Source organism: Quercus lobata, chromosome 10 (assembly GCF_001633185.2).
Source record: "Quercus lobata isolate SW786 chromosome 10, ValleyOak3.0 Primary Assembly, whole genome shotgun sequence".
Taxonomy (NCBI): domain Eukaryota; kingdom Viridiplantae; phylum Streptophyta; class Magnoliopsida; order Fagales; family Fagaceae; genus Quercus; species Quercus lobata.
Genome location: NC_044913.1, coordinates 32718284 through 32736617, shown reverse-complemented (window position 1 = coordinate 32736617; position 18334 = coordinate 32718284).

Here is an 18334-nt window from a genome sequence, read left to right as displayed (position 1 = left end):
TGTTTGGAATGTGTATTTTTTTTTTTTTTTTTTTTTTTAAGAATTAAAGAGAAAGAGAAAAGCACATTCTATATAAACTTTTATTCTATAATTTTCCTCCAATTTTTTTTTCTTTTTTTAATTTCTCATTAGTTCAATTGAATACTTATAATGGATATGTGTGTGCAATTTATAATTGTTATTTTTTATGATGAACTCATTACTAATAAATTTTTATAACAGTTATGCTATAATACTTGTGCAACATTCTCCAAAATCATCTTATATAAAACATTATAACATTATCCGTGCATTGCACGGGTAACTTATTAGTATATATATAAAAGCAGAGACTTCATATGAGAAAGCATGAGGTTTTACCAAGTGGCACATTTTTTACAAAGAGAATTGAAATATTCTCGAGTGCCACATTAGAGATAAGAACAAATTAAATATTGAATTTTTGTTTCATTTGGTTCAACATTTCAAGATTTTTTTTAATTAAAAAATAAATATTCTTTGTTTCCTTTGGTTTAATGTTCCAAGACTTTTCCTCCCTCACACAAACACACTAACTTTTTGCATTTCAATTCATTATTTTCACCTCTTACATTTCTACTCCTTTATATATAACTACCCATCACCTTTCTTGTAATCTCATGTTAAATACACACAGATCAAAAATGAAATCATTTACCTTCAATCTTTCGACAACATCTACCTAGTTTCAACATTGTCGTCCCATCTAATTTTAACCCATATGACTTGGCTACAATTAAGGAAAAGAACTTGTATTTTATATTGAGTGACATCGACAATTACAATTTTTATATTAAGATCTACCGTTGTGGACTTGTGAGTTTTGCAAAGACTGTGATTGACTGTGGTGTTTAGAATGTCTATTTTGTTTTAGAATTAAGAAGGAAAAAAGGACACATTCAATATCAACTTTTATTCTATAATATTCCTTCAAATTTGTATATATTTTTCTAATTTCTCGTTGCTTGAACTGAATAATTATAATAGATATGTGTGTCCAATTTATAATTGTTGCTTCTTATGATGAACTCATTACTAATAAAGTTTTATAACAATTATGCTATAATATATTTCTCAAAAAAAAAAAATACTATAATATATGTATAAGACTCTCCAAAACCATCTTATATAAAACATTATAACATTATTCATGCGTCGCATGGATAACTTACTAGTTAACCTTAAAAGTTAAAATCAGTTAAAAGTTAGAATCACATAATTTTGTCAGAATAACACTTGCTGGATGAGGCGGCCACATTTGGTCTAGGAACAAAATCTATTCAGTTTACTGTAAACTTAATATTTATCACAGTCCTATTTTAGTGAAATTATTTTATATTTATTAGTTATATGAATCTTGCTCTTCTATATTAATTTGTTTTAAAATTTTCAAAATTATGATTTATGAATTACCAAAAAAAAAAAAAAAAATCTAAAATCTTTCTCATATTCACCTTATGGAAAAAATTATTACTATTAAGTTATAAAAAATTACTCTAATAAAAAGAATTTGTTAAAAATGAAAAACCCATTAATTTCATATTTCAACATTGTTTCTAATTAAACTACTATTTTTTTATTTTTTATTTATTTATATTTCCAATTCCAAATACATTTTCTTTCATCACCAATAATTCAATATAATAATAAAACAAGCAACACGCAAAATGATCCTTCCTTTTAACATATTCCCCCAGCTAAAAGCTACAGAGGTAGCCAGCCGAGCATGTAGAATACAAATTTTGCAAAATGGTCCTACTCCTACCTATAACCTAAAGAAACGCTCAAAATTGTACTAGTACTTCTACTTCTTCTATGTGTAATAACTCAATGTGTTAGTATTCTCTCAATTCACATACGCCATTGTTAAAAATTGAATTCACTTGGTGTGAATATTCATATCCCTAGCTAACTGTGAATATTCATATCCCTAGCTAACTAAATTATTATATATATATGTATGTAGGTTCACCTGGTGGGTAAGAAGTAATGCAACTTCACATAAGTGCATGCTAAACGTGACTGCCAAAGAGGTAGCAAGAAAATTAATATTTGTGTACTTAGGTAAGGCAATGTGGCAGAATTAATCTAAGTCAACCGCAAATATATATATGGTTACCAACTGAGGCATTTAAAACTGCTATACCATATAGTTGGACCATCAAAACTTGTTTTGGCTTTTAAGTAACCTTGTTAAAACCACACGGTTACCGCCACCTGCCTCATCCTCCTTTTCCTACTTAGGTTGATATGGCTAGCTAGGTTAAGCAATGAGACATGGACACCCCCTACTTTATTTTCATTCTCTCAACTTTGGATTTTAACTTGCTATCTTGTTAATTCTTAAAGATCTTACTTTTAACCTATATATATATATATATATATATATGTGTGTGTGTGTGTGTGTGTGTGTATGTGTATTTGTGTGTATTGGTGTTTGTTTGGTAACATATTTTTCTTTTAATTTTTTACTTTATTTGATTATCTATTATTAGTATATAAAAGTGATGGGTGATCACCCAATAATATTAGTACATTTTGGATAAACTAACATGTTCACAAAGAGAGATGTCTTTTATCAAAGGACGTGTAGGATAGGGAAGGCAATAGGGCGGGGCGGGGTCAAAGGATGGGGTCTTCGTCCCCATCCCACATGGTTTTGTCTTGCCACATCCCTGCCCTGCCCTATCCCGCATAACGGAGAAAACTTTCTCACCCCATTTTCGCCCCTTGGGGCCCTGCGAAGTCCCGCCCCACCCCACCCCGTAAAACTCTACTTTTTGTTAATTTTCCCTATAATTAGTACAATTTTTTTAATGAAAACTATTTCATTAATAAAAATATATTTGAAATTACAACTAAATTTATCCCATCAAATCAAATCAATTTTTAGAAAAAATTGAATAATATATCTAAGTGTTTAACAAGACAATCATAAAAAAAAAATTTAAAAATTACACATAACAAAATAAAGGTAGAGAACGGATAGAATAAAATAAGCCAATATTGATATGTTTGTTTAAATGGTAGGGTTTTAGGGTATGAAAAATTTACAATTATAACCCTTAGCAACGCGAGGCGAGGTGGGTCTAAAAAGTTTAAACCCATCCATCTTGCCCCATCCTCGCCCCACCATCTTTGTAGGGCAGGGAAAACCCACGCGGGGCGAAGTGGGGAGGGGTGGCTTAAGGTTGGCGGGGAAAAATTGTCATCCCTAGTAGGAGTCCATAAATACTAAGATTCCTCGTTCATTTTATACATTAGATATTACTCCCTATTGTTACATTGGTGATTCCCACCTGAACAGGGTTACCATTCACACTATTACGTCTTTTTAAAAATCTTACTTCTTCTAAGTTCTAAGAATAACCTTAGAGCATTTATTAATGAACCATTTTATGAAAGTTTTAATATAACTTTTATGAGAAAATATAAAAAGTTATTTAAAAAATCAATTACTTTTTTATTATCCAATAAAAAAAAATTCTAAAAATCCTTTCTAAATCAATGTCCTTAGGGTATGCCCTTTAACTAATTTTCAAAAATAAGCTTTCACCTTATCTATCTATTTATAATATAATATAAAAGTTGGATCCTAAAACTGGTGAATGCATGTTGTGATGACACTTATTTGTTTGCAAAGAATACTACAATGACATGTGACAAGTTCCTAAATTTAATTAGTATAATATGGCCAGACAATGGAATGTGTCATAAAATTATTTGAACATTTCATACATGTCATAATACTAGACACGCGGCATATAACTAAAGGTTTTGAATTAAGTAAATGCATTTCTTTACTATGCTATTTGGGAAATTGTTGTGTACTCCCGGAATACCATAAATGTTTACTCCCTCCTCTCACATGAATGATGAGTCTCACTAATTAAATTCATGGTAGGACCCATCATTCATGTGAGAAGGGGAGTACACATTTATGATATTCCGGGAGTACCTAATAATTTTCCATACTATTTATGTTCATGTTTTAATTCTTATTTATGACATTTAATTATTAATTTTTCATTTGCTGAATAATTTTCCTAACTATTCTCCTTCCAACTATTCAATTATTAATGTATTACAATTAACTTCTTCTAATATTTAAATGTAAATCAATTTCTTCAATTATTTAATGTAAAGAAATCCAAAAGTCTTTGTTTTTCTAAGATTGTAGTAGCTCAAATCCAAATTATCTTATAAATAAACTTTTACCCGCTCTCAAAATTATATTGATCCTTTTTTTTTTACTTTTTTTTTTTTTTTTGCACACTTAACTTTAGACGTGGACTTTTCTTTTTCTAAATTACTTATTTGTGACGTGCATAGCAAACTTGAAGGCGTTTAGCAAAAAAAAAAAAACTTGAAGGCAAATGCAATAGACCAGTCTCCTTTCAATTTAGTTTGTAACGCAATTTCTACCATGACTTTTGTGTGTATATGTATTAAGGAATCATTGACTTTTCTATAGTTAGTTCAAATATTACAGCCACATGGTTATCTTCTCATAACATGTTTTATGTTTTGTTTGTAGATGAATTATTATACCTTTAAATAAGATTGACATCATCAACTCTGACATTAGGAAAGAAAGTTCATCTAAAGAGTGCATCCAAATTATTCCAATTGATGGTTATGATTTTTGGTTCATGGGTTTTTGTTTATTATCAAAAAGCAATATAATCAGTGGTGATGTATTAGAAGAGTGACAATAATTGTTAAATTTTTGTTTACCTTTATCTTTAAGTATCAATATATCCATAAGCATTATATTCGGTGGTGGTATATCAAGTAGTATAATCGGTGGTGGTGTATTATATTTTTTTTGCTTTCCATTTTTTTAGAAAGAATTTTTTTTTTCTTTAAAAATAAGCATCATTAACCTTTTTATTTTTTTTTATTTTTATTTTTATTTTTATAATAAAGACGTAACTCTATTTTCATTGTCATTTTTCTTTCAAATCAAAACTTCCTATATTAGATTGATAACAAATCTATGATTAATTGGGAAAGATTTTATTAAAATAAAATATGAAAAAGAAATATAAAAGGAATTGACTATCTTTGACGTAAAAAGAAACAACCGTTTTGCTTTGTTTTATTATAATATTTTTTTAATAGACACTATAATTTGTTTTAGTTATTACAAAAAGTTTATTAAAAAAAATTGTGTAACCCATGGGTCAATAACTAGTAAAAAAAACCAAAAAAAAAAACAAAAAACAAAAAATAAAAAACAAAACAAAACAAAAGGGCAGTGGCTTTAGTCAGTAGAAGCTTGGCTAAAAATTTGAGAAAATGTGTTTGGTTATTCACAACTTTCGAAACCAATTCTCCAAACTAAATGGTTCATGATGATGCAAAAGGACATACAAGTTAATGTTAAGTTGTTAACAATGAATAGCTTTTAAGAGTAAAGGAAAAAATAGGTAGAAAGAGAAGATAAAGAGACATAATAATAAAGAACAAGTCTAAATAATTTAACCGCTACCTAAATTACTAGTGTATAGATAAGCACTACCTTTCTAAATCGATCGACAACGCATACCTTTTATGTTGAAAATCTCCTCTACCAACTCATCAGTCATTTCTGGGTAGCTAGGATCGTCATAACTCATAAGATATCATGGGACATGCATGGTTCATCCTTATATAAGCTAATCTATTCTAAGTGCAAGTTGTAATGTCTATATAGTGAAAATATATTAATTTGGTTGCTTTTGTCAAAACTTTAAGTAGAGATGTTTAATAATATCTTTAAATAACCCGAGACCCGTACTGCTACACCAATGATTCTTCCTTATCAAACTAAGCATTGTACAATTTATTAATAGCCATGCATGACTAACTGCAAAGTCATGTACAAAAGTTTCATCTTCACTCAATAGTTGAAGTAATCCTTTCATTGCTATTATTATTGAGTCATGTTAATGGGTGTACTTAAAACAATTATTAATAAATCATTTAAAAAAAGTTTTTATATCACTTTTATAGAAAATTAAAAAAATTGTCAAAATATTAATTACTTTTTTTCTTTTCTCATAAAAATTTGCTTAAAATAGTTGATTAACAAATGTCCTAAAGATATCCGTTAACATTTTCCATTGATATTAACCATTTTTTTAGCTCATCTATGGACACCTAGTTTGTCTGTTAAAAGATAAAGCTCCGATACTTATTTGTCTTTATTTAAGAAGTGAAGTAATCATGACTTGATAATTTTCTCGTTTGATTTTATTCTCTAAAAACAACAAAATGGTTATTAAATAGGATTTATGAGCACAAACCATTAAAAATAGTTCTTAATCTAGTCCAAGTCAAAATGGTGTAGAGTGTTTATTGACCCATTGATTGGGAACATACTAAAGTAACTCCAAGCTGGGAAAATATTGCTCCTTTGAAGGGAATTGCAAAGGCTCCATTTGTGATGTTCCAATTATTATTTTGAAAATTTTATAATTCTTTCAATTTTACTAGAAAAATTTTCTATAAATTAGATTCAGTACAACTCTACTCTCTCTCTCTCTCTCTTGGACATAACTTTCATAACTTAATAACCATGACTAACTACAAGTCATCCTGAGAAGGATTCATCACTTGGTAGCTCAAGCGGTCTTTGCCATTTATTAACCATTTTTTCAGGTCATTGTGTTGACACGTAGTTTATCTTTCAAAAGATAAAATTCCATACTTAAGGTTTATTATTTAAGAAGTAGTTTTCTGTCTTTTACCTCCAAAAAAAAAAAAAAAAAAAATTAAAAAGTAGGTATAAGACCACAAACTAACCCACAATTTTTTACACAATTATATATCTATGTAGAAGACTGTAATTGAGAGCCTATCACTTTCTTATGAACTCAACACTTTTTTTTTCACCATTTACAATCAGACACATAAATAGTTGTGGATTAGTTTGTGGTGCTAAAATTTTTGTTTAAGAAGTGAAGTAATCAAAAGTCAGCATGATTTGATAATGTTCTTGTTTGATTTTATTCACTAAAAACAACAAAAATTGTTCTTAAATAGGATGTATGACTACACGCACCATTAAGAGTAGTTCTAGATCAATTCCAAGACGAACATGTTTATGATATTTATTGAATCAATGACTCAATATATGGTAAATTAACGTTTCGTCTGTTTCGATATTAATGTTTTATAGAAAATGAGACTTTTTTCAAAAAATATTTTTTGAAAAACTATTGTGTTTTGTGTGTGTGTGTGTGTTTGGTAAGACCTTGAAAATGAGTTGGAAAATATTTTTTGATGTTTGGTATGTACAAAAACTTATTAACAATTCGTGTATAATTCAAAAACATATATAACATGTATATTGTGTAAGCCAACTAATGTAATCAATATCAATTGAAAAAATAAATATGAATTTGGTTTTCCAACTAAAATTTAAATATAAATAAATAAAAGACTTGTTGTTCTAAATTCAAATACTGCAATAATTTGCAAATTTTAAGTTATTAATAAACTAGATACTATCAAAATTAGTTGTCGAATTTTGTGAACTTCCTATCTATAATATATTATAAAAGTTGGATCTCTAAAACTGGTGGATGCACAAAAATGTGACATGTGTCACTTTGCTAATGCATAAAATAATGAGTAATTCTATAACCACAAACTATTTTACAATATTTTTATAAACGGTTGACGTGTCCAACTTCTTATTAGTTTCATCTAAATCCATCATTAACATAACTTTTTCATTTACTAATATCCACTCACCACATTAGGTAGAATTTTTTTGTAAAAAAGTTTATATCTCTAGCATTACTCTAAAACAATAACTCATCATCTTCTTAATTGTTTTGATGTCCATTAATTGCTTTTTAATTTTTTTTTTCATCCTAGCCGTAACTTCCCCACAATCTGCAGTTTCATTCTTTTATATTCTTCAATTAATAACCATAATTTTTTTTTTTAGAAACAAACACACATACAAGGAAGAGGAAAAGAGGTTCTAACACCGCACACCACATACCGCAACTCCACTAAAAAGCCACAATTTGACTCACGTATTCTCCAATCTTTTTATCTTTTTCGATTTAGTAATTGTGACACTTAAACATCCTATGGTCTTACACACTTAATACATCTCTTGTGATCCATGTCTCTTCATTTTCTTAAAAAAACATAACTAATTAAATAATATTAATAAATAAGAACTTTCTTTGATTAGCAAATAATACTTGCACATATATATTACCAATTACACATTGGATTCCATTTTCAGCAGAAAATAATCTAAGAAAGTGTTGATAGAGTTCTATGTAGCTTTATCACAAGTAACAACTACTGAAGGACTAAACGAGTTGATACAGCATAAAGATGGAGAACCACAAGAGTACACTTTATAGCATTCTTCCGAAGGTGAATTTCTTTCAATTTTAATAATTTTTATTCATTCTTAACTAAATTGCATTTGCTATTAACAAAAAAGTTTTTATTAATCTTCCTAAGGTCATCAATTATATTATTTTTGAATTATTCTTTACTAAACTCAATTACCTATTAACTTATCTTCATAATTTTACAGATCCAAATTGGGTAGGGCATCTCCATCATCTCAAAATAAGTTCAAAAAACTATGGTAAGGGTACACAAAAAAACATTCTTTACAAAGAAGTTTATATCAATCTTCCTAAAATAAATTTCTTTCGGTTATAGTAGTACTATTTTTTATTCATTATTAACTAAATTACATTTTCTATTAACAAAAACGTTTTAACAATCTACCTAAGGTAATCTATTATATTAGTTTTTTATTGATTAGCATTCTCTCTTCAAATTTTTTAGTAATTCTTTTCCTTAAGATTCACATTTGATTTGCATGCTATTTTTTTAGGTTTGAATTCATCATCACTTGAGAATGAGGGATGTGGGTTCCAATTACCTCAATTGGTAAAGTTTCTAATTGTTGAATAAGAGATCTAGGGTTCAATTCCTGCTTACACTAAAAACTGATTGGTATCTTAGTCTGAGGATAAAGAGTTATATAATGAGGAACCACAACTTTCTCATTTCAAGGTAGAATCTTTTTAGTATTCTCTCTTCAATTCCAAATTTAATTGTGATTAGTTAATAAATAATGACATGTATCTCTTCTTCTTATCTCTTCATTCCATTTCCTATTACCATAATAGGATCCGTTTATATGAATGTGGGTATTTTATCCATTTCACTTCTCCAACTAAGAGTCTAAGACCCATCACATACTCTGCCTCAATAAAATTGCAAAATAGGCTATATAATGTGATATATACATCGTTTATGGGGAAAGAATTGCAATTAATTAATGAGTTAAGCAATTTTGGTGTTTCATATTCTCAAATTTATTGTGGTAAATCATAAATGATATATGAAGATACCATTACTGTGATCAAATATTACAATTGAAGTTTTTTTTTAGACAGTTTCAACCTATGACATCCGTTTCTGATGATTACAATTAAAGTTATATGTTAAGAATGATTTAAATATTTTTTGTTATAACTTTTGATAGATCAAGATAATGAATTGATATGTAATTTCACATCAATTAATTTTATATATTATTATGCAAAAAAAATATAGATGTTTCTATTGATTATGTTATGGTTGGTAGAGGCCTCTAGTGGTTTGGACCTCACAATTTTATTATACACTTTCAAATTAAGTTTTATGTCCAAAATTGCTACGTATTAATGAACAAAGAAATACTCGTATGATTTTTTATTAAACAACCATCAGTTGCATGTATTTCCAAAATATGTTAAAATTGTAAATTAGATAATCCACCATTTATTTTATTACACCATATCTTTCTCTAACTATCGGTGTACTTGCTTATTTTATCAACAAATATTGAAAATGGTGCTTAAGAATACCATAATTTTTTTTTTTTTTTTTGATACGAACAAAAAACATTTGGTTTTTAATGTATATCATAGAATTGTTAAAATAGAAAAAGAATTATGAAAATTATATAAATTGTTCAGGTTGTGATGTATACACGAAATTTCCTAATAGTATTTCTTTTTGATTTATTGGTAATTATTTCCAATAAAATTCACTAAAGTTGTTTATTAGTTGATGCAATTATTAGTTATTGCTAGGATTTCTCTCTCTCTCTCTCTCATTTTTAAGGGCACCTTTTGCAAATTCAAGCATTGTAGCATTGATAAAATCCATTGTCACATAAAGGTTGTGAAATTTTCAAAATTATGTTGATAGAATTTTTTTTATTTAATAAATAGAACTCAAATTTAATACAGAGAAAAATTGAGTGGTTCTTTTCAACCCATTTGGTTTCAAAATATGGAACAAATAGAGTATATAATGTTACGTATCATTCAATTTAATTAACCAATAAAAACGACATTAAATTTTACATTTTATTATATGATCTAATTTGCTTAGTAATAATAATCGCACATATTACACTAGAACTATGCGCATAGTATATATGTGGGAAAAAGGGAGTAGCATTGGTAAAAAAAAGTGTAATAAAATTTAACAATTTGATAATACTTATTATATTTCTTAGTAAATATATGTATATATATATATATATATATATATATAAAAAAATATACTTTGGGTGTCTAAAGACTACTATTTATAAATTTATAAATAAATTACGTGCAATGCATGGGGCAATAACTAGTTACTTATTCAAATTTACAATCATAGATGTTATTAATAATCTTTTTTAAAAAAAAAATACAATTTTCAATTAGCATTTGACCTCCACCAACACATTTCTTTGCATGCTATTAGTTGAGTTAATTGTGTTTGTTTGTTTAGACCCCTAAACACTTAGACTATTTAACCTAATTAATTAACCAAGTTAGCACTTAGGTTTATTATTTATATCTAGGTTAAACAGTAATAAATCATATCATTCAGTGCGGAAAAATAAATAAGACAACGATATGACTATCCAGGAAAACCAATGAAACTAATAGTTTCAAGGTAAAAAACCTGGGGATGATTTAACCTGACCTATTCTCAAGGCTAACAAATCCACTATGATAGAAAGAAAGTTTACAATAGATTTTCTCCCTAAAATCTAAAGTTACTTCTTGTAGAACTTACTCACACGACCACATGCAACTCCGAATCCACGGACTCTTTTATCTTGAATCTGTTGCACACAAACACCCATGTTTGTGACTTTGAGATCCCACTCAAAGGTTTTAGTTCACCATCAGTAGTTGATCTTGTAGCAGCAACTTCTACATTATCGGATCTTGCGTTTCTTCAAAGAATATTGCCCATAGAAGACTTTAGAGAGCTTTGGGTACAAAGACCCTAGATCTACAATTGGAGGCACAAGATGCACTATTTTCTCTCTAAAAACCACTCCTAGGGTTAGCTTATAATGTCCTTTAAATACTGGAAAAAAGGGATCTTGATTTGGGTTTCAAACGGACAAGTTATGGGCTTTTTACATTTGTTGTTTTTTTGCTGATATGCGACTTTCGATTGATCAAGACGGGAATCGAACAGCAATCGAACAACAATCAAGAGAACCAGATTGTATCTCACTTTTTTCACTCGGAACTTGAGTTATTTTGTTTTGGACTTGAAAGTACACCATTCTAACTCAATGAGACGTAGTTTTTGTCATGGTTTACCAATACTACAAACTCAAAACCTAACAAATTGTAGGTAAGTTATCATGGGTTTTTATTTTTATTAAAATATATATGTCATTGGTTATACTTAATGGTCAATTAATATAAGTATCATGAAGGCTATGAGTCTATGACTCTAGCCACTATATTTTGTTTTGTCATTTACAATTTTTAAACTCATATCTCGGATCTCTTTATGTATTCAGAAACTTTTTGTTTCTTTTTTTCATTTAAAATTTTTAAACTTCATATCTCTCTCTATGTACATACGGATTTCTATTGAAACAAACGAAAGCATTAAGTCCACATTAAGGAAATGACTACTTTAATAATGGCTATTACAATGAATCTATTTGCAATATTCCAATTTATTATTTTGAAAAATGTAATTCTTCCATTTTACTAGATAAAATTCCAATCAATTAGGTTTACAACAACTATTAAATAGCTTTTCACTACAAAGTGAAGCATTTATGTCATTTTTGGCCCATTATATTTTTTGGTTCTCTCTCTCTCTCTCTCTCAGAGTTATTCATCACTATCATATAGACAAAACTTACATAATTTAATCACTATGACTAAGTATATATAAGAAGTCATTTTGAAAGGATTTATCAATCAATCTTTACTATTTATTAACCATTTTCTTCTGCTATTATATTGAGATGTAGCTTGTGATTAAGTTCCTATAATTAATGATTTTATTAAAGAAGTGTAAGAAGTCAAAAGTCAACATGGTTTGTTAATTTCCTCGTTCGGTTTTATTCTATAAAAATAGTGAAATGGTTCTAAACTATTGTGAAAATTTGTATGGGAATATAAAGGATAAAAGACATCCATTGATAAAATTGATCTCATAGCTAGAGATATCGTGTGATATCTTAAAAGTTTCCCAGAGAACCAAGCATTGTTTGATTATCAATAATTAATGCATATGTCTTGAATTCAGGTGAAGGACTGTTGAGGAAAGAGCATAGGGTGCATTAACCCTAATGTTTGAAGCTATTTAACGAACAATTACGTACTTCTCTTTCACACACACACACAAAAAGATTCTCTCACTCTCTTCACTTACACAATTATTCGTCATTGTCCTATAAATAAATAAATAAACCTGCATAATTTATTAACCATGACTAATAGCAACAAGTGATCATATTGGATAACACAAGTGATCTTTACTATTTATTGACCACACTTTCTTCTGCCATTATATTGACACATATTGTCTGTAATATGATAAAGTTTTAATACTTAATATTAGTCTTTATTTAAGAAGTAAGTAATCGAAAGTTAGCATGATGTGATAAATTTTTTTTTTGGTTCATTTGGTTCTATTCACAAAAAGCGAAAAGATCCTAAAGTACTGTAAAGAAAATGTAAAGGACAAAAGCCATCCACCGATAAAATTGATATCATAACTAGAGTTTCTCGAAGAACCAAGCATTGCTTGCTAATCAATGGATATTTTTTGAATGCTGGAAACTGTTCAAGAGAGAATAGATATTATTAACCCAAATATTTAAAGAATTTAATTTGATCAAAGATTTAAAAAGTTATTGGACATTGTAGTACTTTAATTTCTCTGCGTAAATTGTAATAAAATCTTCCACATCAAAGTGTACAGAGCAAATAGTAGACTTGTGACCAACCTGTTTCTTCAAAACTAAGATGTAAATGTAATCGAAAAACCACTTTAATGGAACGGGGGTATAAATACAAGTAGTAGAACCTACATTGTTGTTTTAATGATAAGTGAATAATATTCAGAATTTAGAAGTGTGGAAGCTATTGGCGTTGAGAAGTTGACCGCAATCAAATCAGACAATATAAGTGATTAAGCCCACCAATACCATATTCATGAATCACATAAAAAACATTCGGGTAATTCTTTCAGACGTTTGAATGAATGAGAAGAAAAGAAACTAATTAATTTTCGCTTGAACCAATTTGTTATCCCAAGCATTAATTAATTTACTGCGGCAGACCTTGGTGTTGATGATGCATTAACCAATTCCACCGCAAGTCCTTGATGTGAAATAGTGATATAGAGTTCCTAAAATAGATACTATATACATTGAAATATTAAGAGCGTCTATTTTAAGTATCCAGAAGCTCATATTTCATATATATTAGTACCAACTAGGGAATAACCCATATATATATATATATATATATATATATATGCATAGTACAATTATAAATAATCACAATTACACATATATATATATATATATATATATGGGTTTAAATTATATCTAGTATAAAAATTACACATTTTTTAGAGTTATATATATATAGCTTAAAAAATTGGGTTTTTTTGTATGGTTTATTTATATTAAACTCTTGATTTTTGCATAACATTAACTCACCTAGAACAAAAAAAAAAAAAATTAAAAAAAAAAACTTAAATAGGACATGTAACTCAAAATTAGACACCAATTAGAATTCAATTTAAGGCGATGCCAAATACAAGTACAACCTGATCAAAAAAGTTGCTTAATGTGAATGTTTCGTGCTGCAGGCCACTTTTACTTAAAGCAAATACGTGTATATATAACAGAACTCCCAAAATGATAAATCTTAAGTATAGTTCTTATAAGGACTTCCACATCCAACAATTAAATTAGTTTATGTGACCCTCCTCATCACTGAAACTCGGCATTACATCAAGAACTACTTATTAAAAACCACCACAAAGTAGAGTTGCTCTCTCCTTGGGTCGGTTCTTTCCAAGTACCTTCTCTAGCAGTGTAGCATTGTCGTTCCTTTTCAGAGGAGTCCGAGTCCTTGTTAATAACACAGTTATTCGCAGGCTAGCTGGGTTGTTTTTTCAGGGGTCTCGGGGAAACACTTTCTTCCTTTCCTCTCTCTTGTATCCTTATTGCCCTTCAAGCTTAGCAATGGACGACTTGTCCAATCGTTGGAAATCCCTCTCGCTATCTGAGAAGGAAGGAACTGGACTGTCCCTGAAGTCCGACCAAGCAACAACTTCATTCTCCATCATAGCCAGGTTCCTTACGAAAAGACCTATAAACCTTGATGCCATTGCAAATACCTTCAACCCCCTCTGGCGAACAAGAAATGGTTTTCGAATGAAGTTCATCGGAGACCACCTTATCCTCTTCTCCTTTGACTCCAAAGAAGAGTTTGACAGAATCCTAGTAGCTGAACCCTGGAGCTTTGACAAATGCATCATGGTACTCTCAAGATATGAACACTCGGTTCCGATTAATGCCTCGGACATGACCTCAGTATCCTTTTGGATACAAGTACACGATATCCCATTAAGTTTTCGAAATAAGGAGGTGGCAGAATAGATTTGTGAGGTCATTGGTCCGGTTACCAAACTGGAGAACCTAAACGACTGTGACGTAGGTACATTTATACGAGTCCGTGTTGTCGTGAACATCTCCCTTCCTCTATGTCGCGGTCGGCTCATCACCCTGGACAACAATGAAGTCCATTGAGTCTCCTTTAAGTACGAACGCCTCCCTAATCTATGTTACTGGTGCGGCTGCCTCACCCACCCCGATAAGGACTGTGAACGTTGGATAGAAAGCAAGGGCTCGCTGAACAAAGAGGAGCAACATTATGGGCCATGGCTCAAGGCGGCTCCGTTCATGGCTTCCAGAAAATCCTTTCTCTCCATCTCGAGCTTCTACGCCAGTATGAAAACCGATAAACCTGGCCAGAAGCAAGCTGGAACTCATTCCCATAAACGGGACTCCCCAAATACGACAGCAAGCGAAACCCCACCTGCTCTGTCGCCGAAAAACCAGGAGCACTCCTTGTCACCGAAAATTGTGGAACAAGACGCAAACACCGTCTCGATCAGTCCCCAAGGTCAGCCATCAACTGACACAGATTGCACAGGGCCTCCTTTTTTGGGTTCCACTCTGAAGCCCACTCAACCATTAGATTTTGGCCAACTCACTGAAGAGGTTGACGTGGATATCCGTTGCTTTGACAACGCGGACCCAACATGCTACAACGCAAATAACTCCCACCTGGGCCGAAGCCCATTGTTGGTCAATGAGCAAGAATCCCTCAATGGTTCACCAACTAAAGGCCCCCTAACCAAGCCCAGGGACTCAAACCCCACCCAGGATACCAATAGTACCACCCCGGCCCAAAACCTGATGAATCCAGCAAATGACAAAAAATGGGTGCGGATGCAACGTCCCATTCACATACCAGTTGAGGAGAATGCTGTGGTTTCTTTAGGAAAACGTGGTCCATCCCCTACCTTAGAATATTCCAGAACCCAGAAATGAAGAACAACGCAAGGAGATGTCTCCTCAACCCCCTCACTTGAAATGGCGGCGGTTGGCAGACAGCCCCGCCGACCCCGATGAGTTTGTTGTTCTGGAACGTGCGTGGGCTTGGGAATCGGCGCACCGTTCGGGAGCTCGAGAAGTACATTCGGGCACAAGATCCCATTGCCCTCTTCCTGGCCGAGACGTGGGTGGGTGAAGCTAGGCTGATTGATTTATGCTCTAAGTTGGGATTTGATCATTACTGGGTTACTCTGCAAGTAAATCGCTTGGGCTGCCTAGTTCTGTACTGGAAGAACACAATAACAATTGAGGTAATGTCCTCATTGGCGAATCATATAGATGTTGTGGTTGGGGTTGCGACGGAAGAGAGTTGGCCTCTCACAGGGATATACGGCTTCGCCGATCCAGCCAAAAAGCGGGACACTTGGGCTCTCCTCCGTCAGCTCCATACAAGCCCCTCGATGCCATGGCTTTGCGCAGGGGATTTCAACGAAATCCTCTGGTCCCATGAGAAGTGCGGCCTTGGCCCGAGATGCGAAAACCAAATGAGAGACTTCCGTGAAGTGTTGGATGAAGCTAGGTTGAAGGACCTGGGTTTTGTTGGGAAGAAATTCACGTGGAAAGGCCAACGCCGCGGCGGTTTGGTGCTTGAGAGGCTGGACTGCGCTGTTGCCAATAAACATTGGCTCTCCCAAAACCTAGGTACGAAAGTCCAACATCTCCACTCTTACTCCTCTGACCATCTAGCCATTATTGTAAAACCTGAAGGCATCGTCCCTAGACAAAACCGGCCTTTCAAATTTGAACAAATGTGGTTACGTGACAGGGGATGTAGCGACATGGTCATCAGTGCTTGGGGTCTGTCTCTAACGGGGGCTACAATGCCAAAGGTTGCAAGGAAAATTCATACATATGGGGAAAAGCTCTTTGAGTGGAGTAAAAATAGTTTTGGAAGCATTAGGAAGTTGCTTGAAGAAAAGAAGAAGCTCTTGGACAAGGCTGAAATGGCAGCAGCAAAGGGGGGGGGGATCAATTAGCAGTAAAATCCCTTCAAATGGAAATTAATTCACTGCTCGACAAGGAAAGCCAGATGTGGAACAACGCTCTAGGGCGCTTTTTCTGAAGTGTGGAGACAGGAATACCTCCTACTTTCACAGCAAAGCCTCCCAACGGTTTCTAAGAATTCGAATACTTGGTCTAAAAAATAACATGAACGTTTGGTGTACAGAGGAGTCTCAGATTAGAAACATTGCCTTTGAGTACTACCAAGCCCTGTTCTCTTCCTCGGCCCCTTCCGACTTTGATGAAGTCCTCTCCAAGGTCCAGCCTTCAGTGACCGAGGATATGAACTCAATGTGACTTCGGCAATTCGACAAAAAGGAAGTAGAAGCAGCTATGAAGCAGATGGCGCCCATCATAGCCCTGGGACCGGATGGCATGCCCCCCTATTCTTCCAATCCTTCTGGAGCACTGTGGATGTGGATGTCTGTTCTGCCGTCCTTGACTGCTTGCAAAATTGTAAGATTCCAACTGATATAAACCGTACTCATATTGTTTTAATTCCAAAAATTAAATCTCCAGAAAGAATTATTGAATATCGCCCTATAAGCTTGTGTTCTGTGATTTACAAATTGGTATCTAAAGTTTTAGCTAACTGGCTTAAAAGTATTCTCCCTTCAGTAATTTTAGAAAACCAAAGTGCTTTCCAGGCTGGGAGAGTAATCACAGATAACATCCTAATGGCTTTCGAAACACTTCACTAGCCTTGAAGCTCGACATGAGCAAGGCATACGACTGTATTGAATGGAAATTTTTGGAACTTATGATGAAGAGAATGGGTTTTGCAGATAATTGGGTTGCCTTAATGATGGAGTGTATCTCCACGGTCAGTTACTCAATCCTTATTAATGGCGAACCCTCCTCGATCATTCACCCAGCCAGAGGTCTCAGGCAAGGGGACCCACTCTCCCCTTTCCTGTTTCTTTTTTGTATGGAAGGCCTCCATAGTCTTATTCAACACGCTGCAGCCTCGGGACAAATTAGGGGTGTCTCTATCTGCAAGAAAGGTCCTCGACTGACCCACCTTTTCTTCGCTGACGACAGCTTGCTTTTTTGTAGAGCTTCTATAGCAGAATGTCACAAGATTCATGCTCTCTTATGTAGCTATGAAAGAGCTTCGGGGCAGCAATTAAACAGGTCAAAAACCTCCCTCTTCTTCAGAAAATCAACCTCTCCGGAATCCATTGCTCAGATCACTAATTCCCTTGGGGTTCAAGAGGTCAAACAGTACGAAAAATATCTCGGCTTGTTGACCCTAGTGGGTAGAAACAAAAAGGCCAGCCTTATGTTCATCAAAGAACGAGTCTGGGCCAAGTTGCAAGGGTGGAAGGAGCAACTTCT